At 51.2% G+C, this 15,932-nt stretch overlaps 1 protein-coding gene across 3 annotated transcripts in view; it reads right to left on the reverse strand.

The window, feature by feature from the left end:
* Positions 1-14,519, reverse strand: part of LHFPL2 (LHFPL tetraspan subfamily member 2) — a 161,109-nt gene extending 146,590 nt beyond the window's left edge. For all 3 annotated transcript variants that reach the window (XM_055134312.1, XM_055134457.1, XM_055134380.1), the window contains exon 1: positions 14,151-14,519. The gene's annotated coding sequence lies outside the window, so the exon portion shown is untranslated. The remainder of the gene's footprint in view (positions 1-14,150) is intronic.
* Between the last annotated feature and the right edge of the window lie 1,413 nt (positions 14,520-15,932).

Genomic DNA, 15,932 nt, shown 5'->3' on the forward strand with positions numbered 1-15,932 from the left:
TAAAAGGAAGGCGCGGGGGCTGGGAGCTGGCAGAGTGCCTAGGGCACAGGTCTCTCATATGCCTGACCTAGGTTCCATTTCCGCCACCACATGCACTGCCAGGGTGGCCCAGATATCCTGAACACCACAGGCCTAAGGAACTCATCCACCCCCCCACAGACTGCTACGCACCACTTGGGGGCCCATTCCATCTCCCCCTCATGAAAGACACAAAGCTGGTTGTGTAGAAGTGAGAACTTTTCCCAGTCCTGCGGACACCAAGGCTGTGGGGCTGAGGGAAAATGCCCTTTCCCCAGGAAATAAATTCTCTGCTGTAATAAAGGGGCTTCGGGAGAGGTGCGGGCAACCCAACTTCAGGTAACAGATACCCACTTCTCCTTTCCAACAATATTCCTCCTTCCACCGAGCCCCAGAATACGAGTGCCCCACACAGGACTGGGGAGATGCTCTTGGCAGCCAGGTGTGGATCTCGGAGGCCTGCATCTGGAGACTGCAACTCAGGCCGTGGGTCCGAGAGATGGGAGCCCAGGAGCCGGAACACAAAGCAGGAGGAGATGTGCTCATCTCAGCTGCCTCTCTCAGAAGACACATCTCCTCCGACAGCAGAGAAAACAACAGCTCCCCCGATGTGCCCATTTCTGTAGAGAGAAGGCCTATTTTTCCATCCAGCTTATGCCCTTGAGTTCTCACTGTTCTTTACAAATGGGGCCGTGCTGGTGCCCAAAACGTGAAAAGAGGATTCAGATCAACACGGAGGATGAGGATAGATACCTGGGGCCCCTTCCCACCCACGCTCAGTGGCCCCCGCCAGCCCTGGCTCTAAGCTGGGCTCTGTTCCCGCCAAGAAGCCTCTGCACCACCCTCCCGGCACCAGCACCCAGCAGGCCTGGCACCGTGTCTTTATAGGCCCTTCACACAACCGCACCTATGCCCCCCACACCCTGCTCAAGACACTGAAGAGACCGGCGGGCAGGGGTTCTCCACTCCCTGAGTGGGGGCCTAACAATCCTGCGCTGGATGACTGGGTTCCACGTACTCAGGGAGAAGAGCGGCAGGCGGGGTGGGCAGGAGACATAGCAGAGGTCAAGGCGCTGGCCTTGCACAAAGTTGACTCAGGGATCAAGTCCCTAACACCCCATATCGTTCCCCAAACACCACCCAGGAGTGATCCCTGAGCAGAGACCCAGGAGTAAGCTCTGAGCACTGCCGGGTATGGCCCCAAGACCAGAACACAAAAACTTTAAAGACAGAAGAAAAAAAAAATCCCAAGTGCAGTTAGGATCTTCTGTCTTATCAGACGGGGACTGTCTGCCTGACATGAAGTCTGCATTACAACTGGTCAAATGTACATGGAAATAGGGCTAGAGCGATAGCACAGTGGGTAGGGTGTTGGCCTTGTATGCGGTCGACCCGGATTCAATCCCTGGCATCTCATATAGTCCTCCAAGCACTGCCAGGAGTAATTCCTGAGTGCAGAGCCAGGAGTAACCTCTGGGCATCACTGGGTGTGACCTCAAAAGCAAAAAAGATTTTTTTAAATAAAAATAAAGATAAAAAATATGTGCGCAGGGGCTGGAGCAATAGCACAGCGGGTAGGGCGTCTGCCTTGCACACGGCCGACCCGGGTTCGGTTCCTAGCATCCCATATGGTCCCCCAAGCACCGCCAGGAGTAATTCCTGAGTGCATGAGCCAGGAGTAACCCCTGTGCGTTGCCGGGTGTGACCCAAAAAGAAAAAAAAATGTGCGCAGTGGAAATGGCTACATCAAAAGTATGTCAATCATAAATATGCCAATCATCGTGATGTCCAGGTTTCTGTAATGCATGTGCACATGCATACTTACACACATGTGCACACACTGAGGGGAGAATCACTTCTGCCCAGTTGCCCTCGAGGGTACCCGCAGCTCCTGGAGAACTGCCCTGATCAACAGTGCCTCTGGCTGTCTCCGGGCTCTATGCCCAGCCCACAACAAAAAGTCCACTCTCCTCATACCCTGACCTTTTGCTAGTTCATCCTGAGAAACATTCACGAAACTATTCCTGATAAAGTATCAAAGTATCAGAAACCAAGGTAGTACCTGGTCTCAGATGCTTACATGTTTATCTGAGCTTTAAAATAGAAACATTTGGGCCACAGAGATATCATCAGTAGGGCAGTCACCCTGCATAAGGCGGATCTGGGTTTAATCCCCAGCACCCCATATGGTCCCCTGAGCCCTGCCAGGAGTAATCCCTGAGCACAGTGCTCAGAGGAAGCCCTGAGCACCATCCAGTGTGGCTCCCAAACAAACAAAAAACAAATGAAAAGGAAACAATCCACCTACATTTTCTTGCTGGTAAAATTTTAGAGACAGCAGCAAGTGAATTCCCCATTCAGGATGGAAGTCCTTCCCAACCCTGCCCAGCCCAGTCCCATCCCCTGGCCCATTTCTCACTTCCTGTTGCAGTAGCCGACTCTACTTGGTTGGGCTGGTCTTACATCTGTAGAGATGTAGGCAACTGGGCTACAATGATGTGGAAACCAAATGCTCGCTCCATCAATTCCCCTGGGTCAGCAACATCAAGTCTGCCTATGGCGGATGGAGGTCTTCTTCATGCATTCCAGTCAGCTTTCACAGGGAAGCCAACATTCTCTATTCCCAGTCTGAGCCAAAGGAGGGGAGGGAATAGGAACAATCAGCCCCAAGGCATACCCAAGACTTCTCCCCAAAGGTCCAATCCTCTAGCCCTGTAGAACCCTGAATGCTCAAAGTACTTACTAAGCACAGTTAACCAAATTTTCCTAAAAATAATGCCTTCACTAAGCTGACTTTTTACACTATTGATAAAGAGTGCTAGGACTTGGTCCCTTCCAAGATAAGGAAGGATAAAAGCATGTGTTGAGATAAGTACTGAAGTAGATCCCAATGGGACAGAAGCCAGCCCTTCGTAATCACGTACCCAAAGGCCAAGAAAAGGTAAGACACCAGTCAGGATCCCAGGCACAGAAAGATGAATTGCAGATTTTTGTTTTTCTGCATCAGTGTTTTTATAACCTATAGCACAGCAGAAGGGTGTTCGCCTTTCACATGGCCGACCCATGTTCAATTCCTCCGCCCCTCTCGGAGAGCCCGGCAAGCTACCGAGAGTATCTAGCCCGCACGGCAGAGTCTGGCAAGCTACCCGTGGCGTATTGGATATGCCAAAGACAGTAACAATAAGTCTCACAATGAGAGATGTTACTGTGCCCGCTCAAACAAATCGATAGCAACGGGGATATGAAAATAAGAACCAGGGCTGGAGAGATAGTACAGCGGGTAGGGCATTTGCCTTGCACTCGGCTGATCCGGGTTCAGTTCCCAGCATCCCATGTGGTCCCCTGAGCACCGCCAGGAGTAATTCCTGAGTGCGGAGCCAGGAAGAACCCCTGTGCAATGCCAGGTGTGATCCAAAAAGCAAAAAAAAAAAAAAAGAAAAGAAGAACCATCTTATTTTTGGCTTGTTTGAAAAACAACAGAGAGGGGCTGGAGAGAGAATACTGTGGGTAAGGCATGTCTTGCATACAGCTGAGCCCGATTGGATGCCCGGCACCACATGTGGTCTTCAAGCACCACCAGGAGTGGTCCCTGAGCACCACTGGGTGTGGCCAAAGTAAAAAACAACCACAAAAAAAAAAAAGAAAGAGAGTGTCCAAGTAAAATAATATATAACTTTAAAAACTTATAATCATATCCCTTCAAAGTTTAGGGCATGTGAGTTAATGCCGTTTCAGTTGGAGCAGAGCCAGTCTTCCTTATCGAACTAGTCATGGAACCCAGTATAAGGGGCTGAAAGACAAGACAAAAAGAAGAGAACTTCCCTAGACTTATAGATGTGGGTTCGATTCCTGGCATCACACATGGTCCTCTGAGCTCCACCAGAAGTGATTCCTGAACTCAGAGTCAGGAGTAAGCCCTGAGCATTGCTGGGTGTTGTGGGGAGGGGGTTAGTGGGGGAGGGGGGCAGGCAATGCTTTTCATTAAAGGCATGGGTCTACGGCATCAGTAGCATTCATTCCTGGAGGTTTGTTAGAAATGAGGGCTCCCAGGCTCTGCCCATGCCTGCTAAAGCCCAGTCTGAGTCTGACCAGCTGATGGATCATGCCGGTGCACAGATGAGTTGGAGGAGGCCTGTCTGAGAGGGTGGGTGGCAATGTGGGAGTCTTGGACCCCCGACCTGTGGAACTCAGGATCACCAGCCATTCCAGCGAAGCACCAAGGTGGCCTCTTCCTCACAGTCTGGCTTTATCTGGGGGGTCCAAGGACCTGCTGACACTGCAAAGCCCAACATTTAGGAAACTGAAAGGAGATGAAAAATCTGTCAGGTAGAGTTGCTTCTGGCATGTTCATCTGGTTGTTTTTTTTTTTTAATCAACTTCTTTCAAAAGAAGGAATAAGACCCATTGGCCATAAATCAGCCAAGACAATCCAAAGTCAAACAATGGCATGGAATGCCAGAGCTCGGGTTCCAGCGTGAAGTTAATGAGGTCGAGGTCATGGGTATGATTAGCTTCCTCTGTATCTTGGCACAGACTCTGACCTCTGCCCTCTGGCTGCCTGCAAAGGCTGACAAACCCTTGGTTACTAAGAAGATTCAGGAGGACAAGGGGAAGCCAAACAGAGCTGCACTAGCAACAGCCAGAGAGAGAGAGAGAGAGAGAGAGAGAGAGAGAGAGAGAGAGAGAGAGAGAGAGAGGAGAGAGAGAGAGAGAGGAGAAAGAGGAGAGAGGAGAGGAGAGAGAGAGAGAGGAGAGAGAGATTGAGAGAGAGAGGAGAGAGAGATTGAGAGAGAGAGGAGAGAGAAATAGAGAGAGGAGAGAGAAATAGAGAGAGGAGAGAGAGGAGAGAGAGAGGAGAGAGAGTGAGAGAGAGCCAGTAAGAGAGACCAGCAACTTGAGGGATGGATGAGCAGAAACACAATGCATATCTCACAGCGGGTGAGCTACAAGACCAACGACCAGATGAGAATGCAAAATTATCTGCACAGGCTAAACATCACACCAGAAGGAGAAAGCTAAAATTTCACACACAGGGGCTAGAGCAATAGCACAGCAGGTAGAGCATTTGCCTTGCACACGGCTGACCCGGGTTCGATTCCCAGCATCCCATATGGTCCCCTGAGCACTGCCAGGAGTAATTTCTGAGTGCAGAGCCAGGAGTAGCCCCTGTGCATCTTCAGGTGTGACCCAAAAAGAAAAAAAAAATTCACACACAAAAGAATGTCTCCATGGTCAAGATTTTTTCTTTTTTTTTTCTTTTTTTTCTTTTTTTTTTCTTTTTGGGTCACACCCGGCAATGCACAGGGGTTACCTCCTGGCTCTGCACTCAGGAGTTACTCCTGGAGGTGCTCAGGGGACCATATGGGATGCTGGGAATCGAACCCGGGTTGGCTGCATGCAAGGCAAACGCCCCATCTGCTATGCTATTGCTCCAGCCCCTCCATGGTCAAGATTTTTTAAAAACCCAAAGATCCCTACATCAACTACAGAGGGCTCCTTTTATTAAAATGTTTTTAGAATTTTTTTCCCCTAAACATGCAAGTTTATTGACTGATGTAGCTGCTAAGAAAGCTTATGAACTCTTAGGGGCCACAGGTCCAGTTTCCGGACCCAGGATGGGGGGGGTGTCTCCTGCACCGCAGCCCATCACAGCATCCCATGCATCCTGCTGGCACCTCTTCAGCTTTGTCACCAGTCCCTTGAGCTTTCACTGCTAAAAATGCCCTTTGTCCCCAGCTGTGGCCCTTTTTTGGATTTTGCTTTGGAGTTTGATTTGAACAATGCACACATCAGCTTCATTCCCTCTACTGCAGTCCTCTCTGAATCAGAAAGAGTGAGACACTGAGGCCCCACACAAGAAAGAGGAAACTCCAACAGAGACAAGATCACACCTGCACACCCATTCACCAGAAGGAGTTGGATTCAAACTGACTGGCTGGCAGTCACCTGTTCCAGCTGGCGCTCGCACAAGGGGACACAAAAGAAATCCAGGCAGACTCAGCCATCAGGCCCTTAGAGGAAGATCTGCTGCAAAAGGATCTGCAAGGACCCCCTCAGAAATAGCAGCTGAGAGCACAGACAGCGGGTCCAACAGACCTCTCCAGACTTCTACAGGTACGGCCTTAGATAATAAGTATTTTTTAAGACAGAGATGAAGGTGGGGCTAGAGCGATAATACAGATGGTAAGGTAGCTGCCTTGCTCACAGCTGACCCAGGTTCAATCCCTAGCACCCCATGTTGTCCCCCAAGTCCCACTAGGAGTGACCCCTGAGCCCAGAGCCAGGAGTAAGCCCTGAATACCGCCAGGTATGGCTCCAAAACAAACAAACAAACAAAACAAAACAAAAAACAGATGTGGGGGCCAGAGAGATAACATGGAGTAAGGCACTTGCTGAGCATACGACTGACTGACCATGGTTCCGTTCTCAGCACCATCCCTGGTCCCCCAAACCCTATCAGAAGTAATGCCAGGAGTAAACCCTGAGCATCAGTGATGTGAGCCCAATTTTTTTCCCAAACTAAAAAGGAAGAGTGATGTGAGTGAGATGGCTTTCCAGCCCGTGAGCCATGCCACTCTGCTGCACGCTTTGTAAAGGGAAATGACAGGGGTGAAAGAAACACAAAGACGGCTGCTTACTTCTAAGTCTGTAATTCCCAGACTATCCACTACTCCATTTTTAATTTCAGAAAATATGATCTTTCTGGGCAAAAGAAAAGAAGCGACAATCAATTTGGGGGTGGGAATATAGTGCCATGGTAAGAGCACACACTTCCTGTGCGTGAGGTTCCTAACATCCAATGTCTAACACCCAATAAAACACATGACATGCTTCTAAGAGGTCCATTTGTCCTGTGTGCCAAGTGCCACTTATGCAAGATGAAATGAGGCTTCTGTCCCCTCCAACAGTGAGAGCGGCCCTCCAACAATTGGCCAACTGCCTTAGATTTGGAAAACAACATGTAAAATTCAGCCCAACTGCAGCCTGGCCCTGGAGAAAGGAAGCTTGAACTCCAGGTGCCCTTGACAACACAGCTCCATGTGGAAAGAAAGAAAATGCTGAACAATAGAATCAGTAGAGGAAAAAGAGCCCCTCCAATTTTCCAGGCATGTGGGGAGGCTAAAAGGAGTTTTAAGCTTCAGGCTCTACTGAACCTAGAGGTGGGGGGTGGGGTGGGATGGGGGTGTTAAAAGACATAAAGAGGTCACTTAGTACATACTTAATTCAGTCCTTCCTATCAATCAAACAGACGTTTCCACATGGTCACAGAGCACTAAAATGTCCTTAAGTCACTTACAATGTTTAATGTTAGCACCACACAAAACTGACCCGGACAAGCAGTGGGTTCTTCCCCACATGGGCAAGAAGTTGCCCCCTCATGCTCTGGGCACAGCAACCAGACCTGGTGACGTTTCTCCCACCTTCCCAGCATCTGTGACTTCACGGTGCAGGAAATTGGAATACCCATTCCTTTTCAAGACAGAGAACTGGCGCATCAAGGCACAGATGCAAAAAGACGTGCTATGTACTGTGGCCAAGACAGCTGAGGGAGTTTCACGCACTCTCCCATACACAGCAGCAGCGGCAGCAGAAACCACTTTTGTTCTGATTTTGAAAGGAATAAGCTTCCAGCAAATCTGAAAGAAGAGTTATGAAAACGATCAGTCACCCGTAACCCCACTCGTCTAAGAAAACCACTTAAACTTTGCATCTCTGTCGTTCCAGACTTCCAGGTTCCCTTTCAGTGGCATCAAAAGCAGGTGCAAGCTAGGTGAGGCAGTTCTGCCATTACAGGCAACAGTGGGTCACCCGCACCTGTCTCACCCACACTCCACAGCAGTAAGAGAAGGAACGTTTGTGCGGGTGCTGTAATCCAACCCCAGCAAGCTCTACTTCACATACTTTTACGTGATCCCACAACTGGAGGAAATTCAAGTGAACAGCAAGAGCCCTTGATGACCACATGATAACTTAAAAAAAAAAAAGAAAGAAAGAAAGAAAGAAAGAAAGAAAAAAGCACAGGGCTGGAGCGATCCTACAGAGCTAAGGCACTCTCCTTACAACCTGCAGGTCCCACTTTGAATCCCCAGCAGCATATATGAGCACAGAGCCAAGAAGAGTCCCTGAGCACTGTTGGATATCCACCCCAGCCTCCTTCCCAGGCCATACACACACCCACACAAAAGAAGGAGGGTCAGCTTGGGCACTTCAGACATAAAAAGTGCACCTCCTCCAAAACCTGTTCTCTGGGAGCCTGTGAACTCGGCTCTGGCTGTCTTCAGACAGACCAGGAAACATCCAAACACCTTCTCCATGAACAGAAAAGTAACATGCAGAAAAAAGGTGTGGGGGTCAGTTGGGAATTACAATCGCATGTGCATGGGCCACTAGCAATTTGTGGTTCCCCAGAAGTCCACACTCTGAGAATTAGCAAGGTTCAGTCCGCAATGAACATCCTTATTTCCACAAACGGGGAGTCCTTTAAAAGGCCACTATTATAACAAATACATATTTGTTATATCATAACCAGACAACCTGGTTATAGCTTATTCGACTATTGGGACATGAAGAGGCGCAAAGAAAGAACTGACTGCTTTTGCTGACTGGGTCATCTCAACAAGTGCTAAGTATCAGATACCACAAACCAGTCCTCAGTATTCTTAGGTAAATACCACTGCCAACAGTGCTCAGTACCTATTATTTTAGAAATGATGTAAAGTGATGTAAAAGTTCGGTTTCACAATCCTGAGAATTTCAAACGTTTAATTCAAATAAATACTTCAGCAGTCTTATTAAAACAAATTGGGGGGAAGTGAGGACAGACAACCCCAAGCAGTGCTTTAGAGACCTAAGGGTCACTTCAGGTGACCCTTGGCCAGGCTGTGAGGGCCTAAAGGATCAATATTCAAGTTAAGTAGTGCTGAGGACCACCAGGGTCACTCTGGCAGTGCTCTGGGGACCACATGGTGGCAGGGATTGAACTGGGGCCTATGCATGTAGGCATGTGCTCTAGCCCTAAGCACTATCTTCTTTTTTTTTTTAATTTTTTATTAGTGAATCTCCGTGAGGTACAGTTACAGACTTACAATCTTTCGTGCTTGCACTTCAGTCATACAATGGTCGAGTGCCCATCTTCCACCACCAATGGTCCCAGCATCCCTCCCCCTACCCCAACTCCATCCTTCCCCCACCTCACCCCGCCTCTGTGGCAGGGCATTCCCTTTTGCTCTCTCTCTCCTTTTGGGTGCTGTGGTTTGCAGTAGAGGTATTAAGTGGCCAGCATGTTCGGGAGATGCAGGCTGAAAGTAGATGATAGACTTAAGCACTATCTTCTTGACTCCTGAAATTGTTCAGTTTTGAGGCAACATCTGGCAGTTCTCAGGGATCACTCTTGGGAGTGCTCAGGGACCGGATGTGGTGAAAAAATTGAATCCAGGTCAAGTCAAGTGCAAACCAGGCACCTTACCCACTACACTATCTCTCCTGCATCCTGAAGCACTTTAAGAATAATGTCCAGAAAACCAATCATCAAGGAGCCGGGTGTGGCTCAAGAGAGAGAGCACAGGCCTTATCAGTACAAGGCTTGATTTCTGGCACTGCATACCCCGCGCTACTGCCTCGGCACCTGCAATAACAAACCCCAATAATCTCTATTTGGGGTATTCAAACAAAAAGTAGAACAAACCCACAGAGGGAAAAATCAGGCTATACTGAGGCTCTCCTTTTATTCACCTGCCAAGGCTCAAAGTCAAAGGTAGGTGTTACGAGCTGGCAGTATTAGGTTAAACTAAGAACAAGTACAGATAACGTGGCCCTAACAGATCCAGTGTTTCACAGAGACACACAAAACTAGCTGATATGCTCAGCAAGCGAAGGTCACCTTGTGCTTCCTTAGGTACAAGATCAACATTTATATCCACCGGCTGGAGCTGCCCTAACAAAGAAGAGAGGCTGGGAGACTCAGGCCAGAGCATGCATTTCTCACTTTCTCTTGTGGAGGATGATGCCATCCTTGTCCATGATCAAGATGCCATGAGTAGTTTCGGGTGCAAACCTGCTTCCTGGCTTGCAGAACTCGCTGGGTGTTGGGTGATGAGGGAGGGGTTATGGCTTTGGTCTCTCTTGCCGTGCCCCACTCTCCTCTCCTCCTGCCAGTACAGCCTTCTGCTAGACCTTCTTGTACTGGAGCCTCTGAGTTCCCTCTTCTCTCTCTCCCCAAACTGCAGCATCCAGCAGCTGCTTTACAGCAACAGGACCCAAGCCTGGCTCCTAGATGCCCACCCTTGGAGATGGCCAAGCCAATGTGCTAATCCTGCAGGATGTGGTTTGCAACACAGATACTGACAGGTTATCAGGAATATCCCTCTATCTACTTTTAGCAGTCAGTTCTTGTCCATCAGGATCACTTCCAGCTATTATTGTCATACTGGTCCCTTCTCTCTTACCTACCCTCTGTCCCACACACACCTGTGGCTGATTTCAACCACTGACCAGTCCTCCTAGCCCCTGTTTTCCCTGGCCGTGGATATTAGTTTTAAAAACATACTTATATACCACAAATGGATCCTGCTTTTCTAACAGACACAGTCCCAGTCCCTCACCCCTATGGGGACTCAGAGGACCTTCCTCTCCTCACACCCCTGGCTGATCCTCAAGGGACAAGCACCAACACTCTGGCTATCAGGCTTTCCCAGGGCCAAAAGGGGGTGGCTGAAGAGTCTGCACATACAGCCAGCAAGTGTTCCCGTGAAGGGAGAGACCCACTGGTGATTCTTGCTCTGGCCCCTGGGAGAGGCGCTGCAGGTATCCTCGAGTGACAGGATGAAAGAAGGGAGGAATGAACAATAGCACTCTGCCTGAATGAGAACACTGTGAAGGCAGCTCGGTTCTCCAGCTCAAGAATTCTATTTGGGGCCAGGGAGTTGGTACAGGGATTGGGTTGCATGTACCTGACCTCAATTTGATCCCCAGTACTACAGGGCCCCCCACATTGAATCACCGGCTCAGTTGGCCAAGGATGGCTGGGAATCGGTCCCTGAGCCTCCTGAGCACTGGTTGGGAGGCATCCAGCTCCCCAGCCCCCACAAAAAAAAAAATACTGTTTGAATCTAGGGACATGGTTTAAAGGGCTGTAACACACACAAGTTTTGTATGTAGGAGGGCCCTAGGTTCAATCCCTGGCACCAATGATCCCCTGACCACTTCCAGATGTGTTCTGCAAACTAAATAAACAACACTTAATACATTTTGTCCACTTTGCACAGTGGTACAAGGTTAATAAAAACTGGGCAAGAAATGATGAACCTGAGACAAATTTGCTTTTTCAAATAAAAGTTGCCTTTTGAAATAAATTCTAGAGATGAGTTCTTTACTTGCTTGCATCTTTTAAAAAAACATCAAGCAATGAGTAAAATACTGCTTTAGGGAGGGGGGTTCCCAAGAGTGGTACTCTGCATGCTTATCACAAAGTGTTCTTTATTTCTCAAATAAAATTGGAAAATTTAATTTTATGGGACATGGGCCATGAGCACCTCCATGGACCAGAAGCAGTGAAGACTATCACAACAATGCCACCCCTGGGCTTTAGCCCTCAGCTCCACACCAGCCTCTGCCCACACATTCCCCAGAACTGGAGTCCCAGAAAAAATGAGCCAGAATGGGCCAAAAGAAGGGGAAAAGGAGGCCACCTGCAATTTCTAGAAAAATCACCTGTTTCTGTGTGTTGGCTGCCAGGGGATGGGTGAAGCCTCAGCTCAGAGTCCGCCCTCAGCAGCCATCAGTCATGCAGCCAACATGCATGGGAAAAGCAGGTGCAGCCCTCTCATTCGGCTTGTGAATGGCACTACTTTCACAGGGTTTTGAAAAATGCTTGACAGCCATCATTAACAGCCTGAGTATTCAGCTTGCCACCCCGCCCTAAGTTCTCCCCACAGTCACAATTAATCATCCAGCTGACGTCATGACTTGAACATCATCACTGGTTTTGTTCGTTTGGAAGCCTCCTTAGCAGTGCTCAGGAGACCCAAGTGCTCGGGAAAATTGAGACCCCTGCTTCTCGACCACAGTTCAACACAAAATTCCAGGATGTGGTGCTGCTCAGGCTCTGCAGTGCCAGAGATACCCAGGCCACCCGTGCAGTGCTCTAGGGATCATGGGATCAAATCCTGGTCAGGTGCACACAACGCATGCACTAGACATATGCCCTAACCGTCCTATTCTCTCTGGCCCCACCCCACCACTTAAGAAAAGTATAAGAAACTGAGACTGACAAATTGAATGTGTCCAAGGTCCAGGCAGGTGCTGACATTGGAGATCCCAAACTTGAGTCTTTCTAATTTTGGTCTCCTACTTTGTCAGTTCTTGCAAGAATATTCGTTAAAAGGAATGTGTGCTTTTCTGTGTCTTGCTTTTCTAGCCCTCCTACTATGATCTCTTCCTTCCAGCCCTGCCAAGCCCCAACAGAGAAGCAGCAGAATCTCATTGATCCATCACTCCATCATCTCTGAGGGATCCCAGCGATTTGAGTCCTTCCCTGGGGATGCACTGTATCCATTCTTGTTTCAGGGTGGCATCCATCCTATTTTATGGCCCAGTTTCCTTTCCTACAGATGAATTACTAGTTCACATATCATGATGCAATTGATACTTGAAAAATGTTTATTTGCAATGATTCCTTTTCCTAACTGGGCTCCTATGAAGAGAATGATTCTTCCTCATCCTCACCCATCTTCAGCTGCAACATACAATGTCTTCTTTCTGGCAGGGTGTAAAACAGTTTTTTGCTACACCCTTTGCAAACTACCACAAATGGCAATCTGCTCTCGGTATGGCCACGGGAGTTGGGGTGGGGGGGCGGGGAGAAGAGTGTAATGGTGCTTTATCTGATATAACCAAAGATGTCTCAAGTGTTATTTCTTTGGTGAATCAGATCCCTGGCATAAATGACTAACCAGCCTCTCAGGGTATGACAGCGAGAGAGGGAGAGGAAAGGGAGAGAGAGAGGGAGAGGGAAAGGGAGAGAGAGAGAGAGAGAGAGAGAGAGAGAGAGAGAGAGAGAGAGAGAGAGAGAGAGAGAGAGAGAATTTCTTTTCCCTATCTTTCACCGCCACCCTACACACACATCCACATGTAAAATAAGTTATTTTTTCCAAACTAGGCTAGCAGGAAAGAGTCCGAAAGAGTGAGGAAAGGACAACTCCAAAGACCTTAGCAACAAGCCGGGTTTAACCCCGGCAGGGGTGGAGCCGAGCGAGCCACGTGCAGCTGATAAAAGTCCCTTCAAAGTCGGTGCCCAAGCGGCAGCGCCCCTCCCCCGCCCGCCACAACCAGCCCTCGGCTCCAGCACGCAGCGGTCTACCCGGTCCCGGTTTAGCGACTTCAGACACAAGTTCGACTTTTGCATGCGGCTCACTGGTGCCACCCACCTCCAACCCCCCGCTGCCGCACACAATCACGGAGGGTAGACGGGGGTGGGGGGCGGGCGCAGGAAACAGCCCGGGTGGGAGTGAGGTCCGGGCGGTGGGGGTAGGATCGGGTCTTCTCTCCCAGGCACTCCCCGTGCAACAGCGCGCGGATCCTTAGAGCCTCCCCAGCGCGGAGACCAGAGCCAAGTCCGACGCCGGGGCAGAAAAACCCCTTTTGCTTTTTCTAAGTTCAAAAGAACACTGACCGCTGAATGGAAGAGAGAAACCACAACTCCGTGCCTAAGAACATCCCAAGGAGCACAGCACACACAAGTCTCTCGGCGTGTGTGTGTGTGTGTGTGTGTGTGTGTGTGTGTGTGTGTGTGTGTGTGTGTGTGTGTGTTTCCACCCATCCCAAAGGCTCAAACCACCCTTTCCAGATGTGGTCTTCCCCCCACCCTCCACGCCCACCTCCTCCAGCCCGAACCCCAAATCACCGCTTTTGCCCACAAAAATGCAGCTTAGATCTGAGAGGCAGCTGCTGTCTGGCCGGCGGGACCCCAGCGGGAGTTGGGGGTGGCGGGGGTCGAGCCCGGGGCGCGGACACCCTCGCTCCAGCCCGCGCTTCCCGCGCCGCCGGGTCGCCGCCTGCCAGCGCGGTGCCAGCATCTCGCCGCCGCGCTCCGCCGAGTGTCCCGGCGCCGGCTCCCCGCGGGACCCCGCACTCACCCGGCCCGGCTCGGACTCGGCGGCGTCGGCGCAGCCCGGGGCTCCCCGGGACGCCTCCCGCAGCCGCCGCGCGCAGTGCAGGGAGGAGGAGGAGGAGGAGAGGCGGCAGGAGGGGGCGCGGGTGCCCCGGTCGGCGAAGACTAGGACGAGAAGCAGGAGGAGGAGGAGGAGGAGGCGGCCCGAGCGCGAGCGCCGGCGGGGCTAGCAGGGAGGGCGGAGGCAGCGGGCCGGGGGCGGAGAAAGAAAGGAGCCGCCGAGCCTCCGGGCCCCGGGCCCGGCCCCGCGCCGCCGCCCAGTCACCATCGCCGCCTCCGGCCCCCGCTCCGGCCGCGCGTCGGGGGGAGGGGGCGCGGCGCGGGGCTCCCCGGAGCGGCGCGCGGGGCGGGAGCTCCAGGCCCGGCCCCCGGAGGGGAGTGTCCTGAGAGGCCGGGGACTGTGGGGGCGAAAGGGGATCCCCGGGAGGAGGGGCGGAGGCCGACGGGATGCGGAGTGAGGGGGGGGGGTGGCGGCTGCAAACTGGTCACTGCGCCCGCTGGGCGGCGGCGGCGGCGTCTCCGGGAGCCCCGGGAGGGTCCCGTCCAAACAGCGACGGGGGGGACCAGTCTCAGGGGCGCCGAGGCGTGTGTGATGAGATTCGAGTTGGGGATTCGGAGACTCGATCCGGCCTGGTGCCCCGGGAGAGGTTTCCCCTGGCCGGCGGAGCTGGGCAGACAGCGCTGGGGACATTTCGGCGAGTGTCCCGGAGGACAGTGGGCGGGGGTGCCTGCTGTGCCTGCACCCTCCCCTCTGTCTCCCGGGACAAGATTTCCCTGCCCCGTGCGCCTCTAGGTGAGAAGTTGGGTGCGGGCAGCCACCCAGACACTGTCTTAGTAAACTTGCTCCCCTGCTTTCAAAATACAGTCTCCGGGTGAATTTCAAAGGCGTCTTCATTCACCACCTTACTGTAAAGGTACCCTCCTGTAGAAAGAGAGGGGCTCGCGAACTCGCACCCACATACCGGGGGGTGGGAGTAGAGTTCAACGGACAATTCAGATGCTGATTTTTTTTTTTGAAGGAGGGAGGGGATGGGGGGGGGGTGACCATTATGTGAAGCTTTTTAAAAAATTGTGTCTGTATAGTTTTTAAAAGAGGTTACAATGATAATGCCCTGTGGAAATGCGGTATCCCTTGTGGTTTCAGTGTGGAAAAGGAGTTCTTGGCCAAGCAAAGACTTCTTTCTTCTTCACCTGTGAAACTTGTATCTGTCTCCAGATTCTCTGCCTCTTCTCTGAATCCTCCATCCCCCAGGAGCCCTGCCCGTCACTTGCGGCCTGCCTCCCTTGCCTAAAAGCGCTCCCATTGATTTTCCCTTCTAGGCTCTGGCCTTAACCCCCTTCCTGGTCCTTTAAGCTCCCACATCTCTTGGCTTCTGCCGCTTCCTCCCAGATCCCCACTCCGGGGCACTGTGCCCTGGACCCATGGGCGCACGCCTACAGGTTAACGGTTCTAGAGCTGACTGGGGCAGGCGCTTCCTGTTCTGCAAGTTCCCGGAGGCACTTGACCACAGAAAATTCTGAATCACTTTAAAACGTTCCCATTCAAAACTATCCACCTACTCCATCCTTGGAGCCTGGCCGCTCCTGCAAGGCGGAAGAGCCTCCTCTCGCTCCAGAATGTTCCATTTCGTATTCCCGGGAGAGCCCCTGATGCTCTTGCCAGAATCCGAGTGCTTGCTTTCATCTTCGCCCACAGCCAAATCCCACTTATCTTTATTGAAAATGAAGTTTGTTATACAGATCTTCT

This window comes from Sorex araneus, chromosome 1 (assembly GCF_027595985.1).
Source record: "Sorex araneus isolate mSorAra2 chromosome 1, mSorAra2.pri, whole genome shotgun sequence".
NCBI lineage: Eukaryota > Metazoa > Chordata > Mammalia > Eulipotyphla > Soricidae > Sorex > Sorex araneus.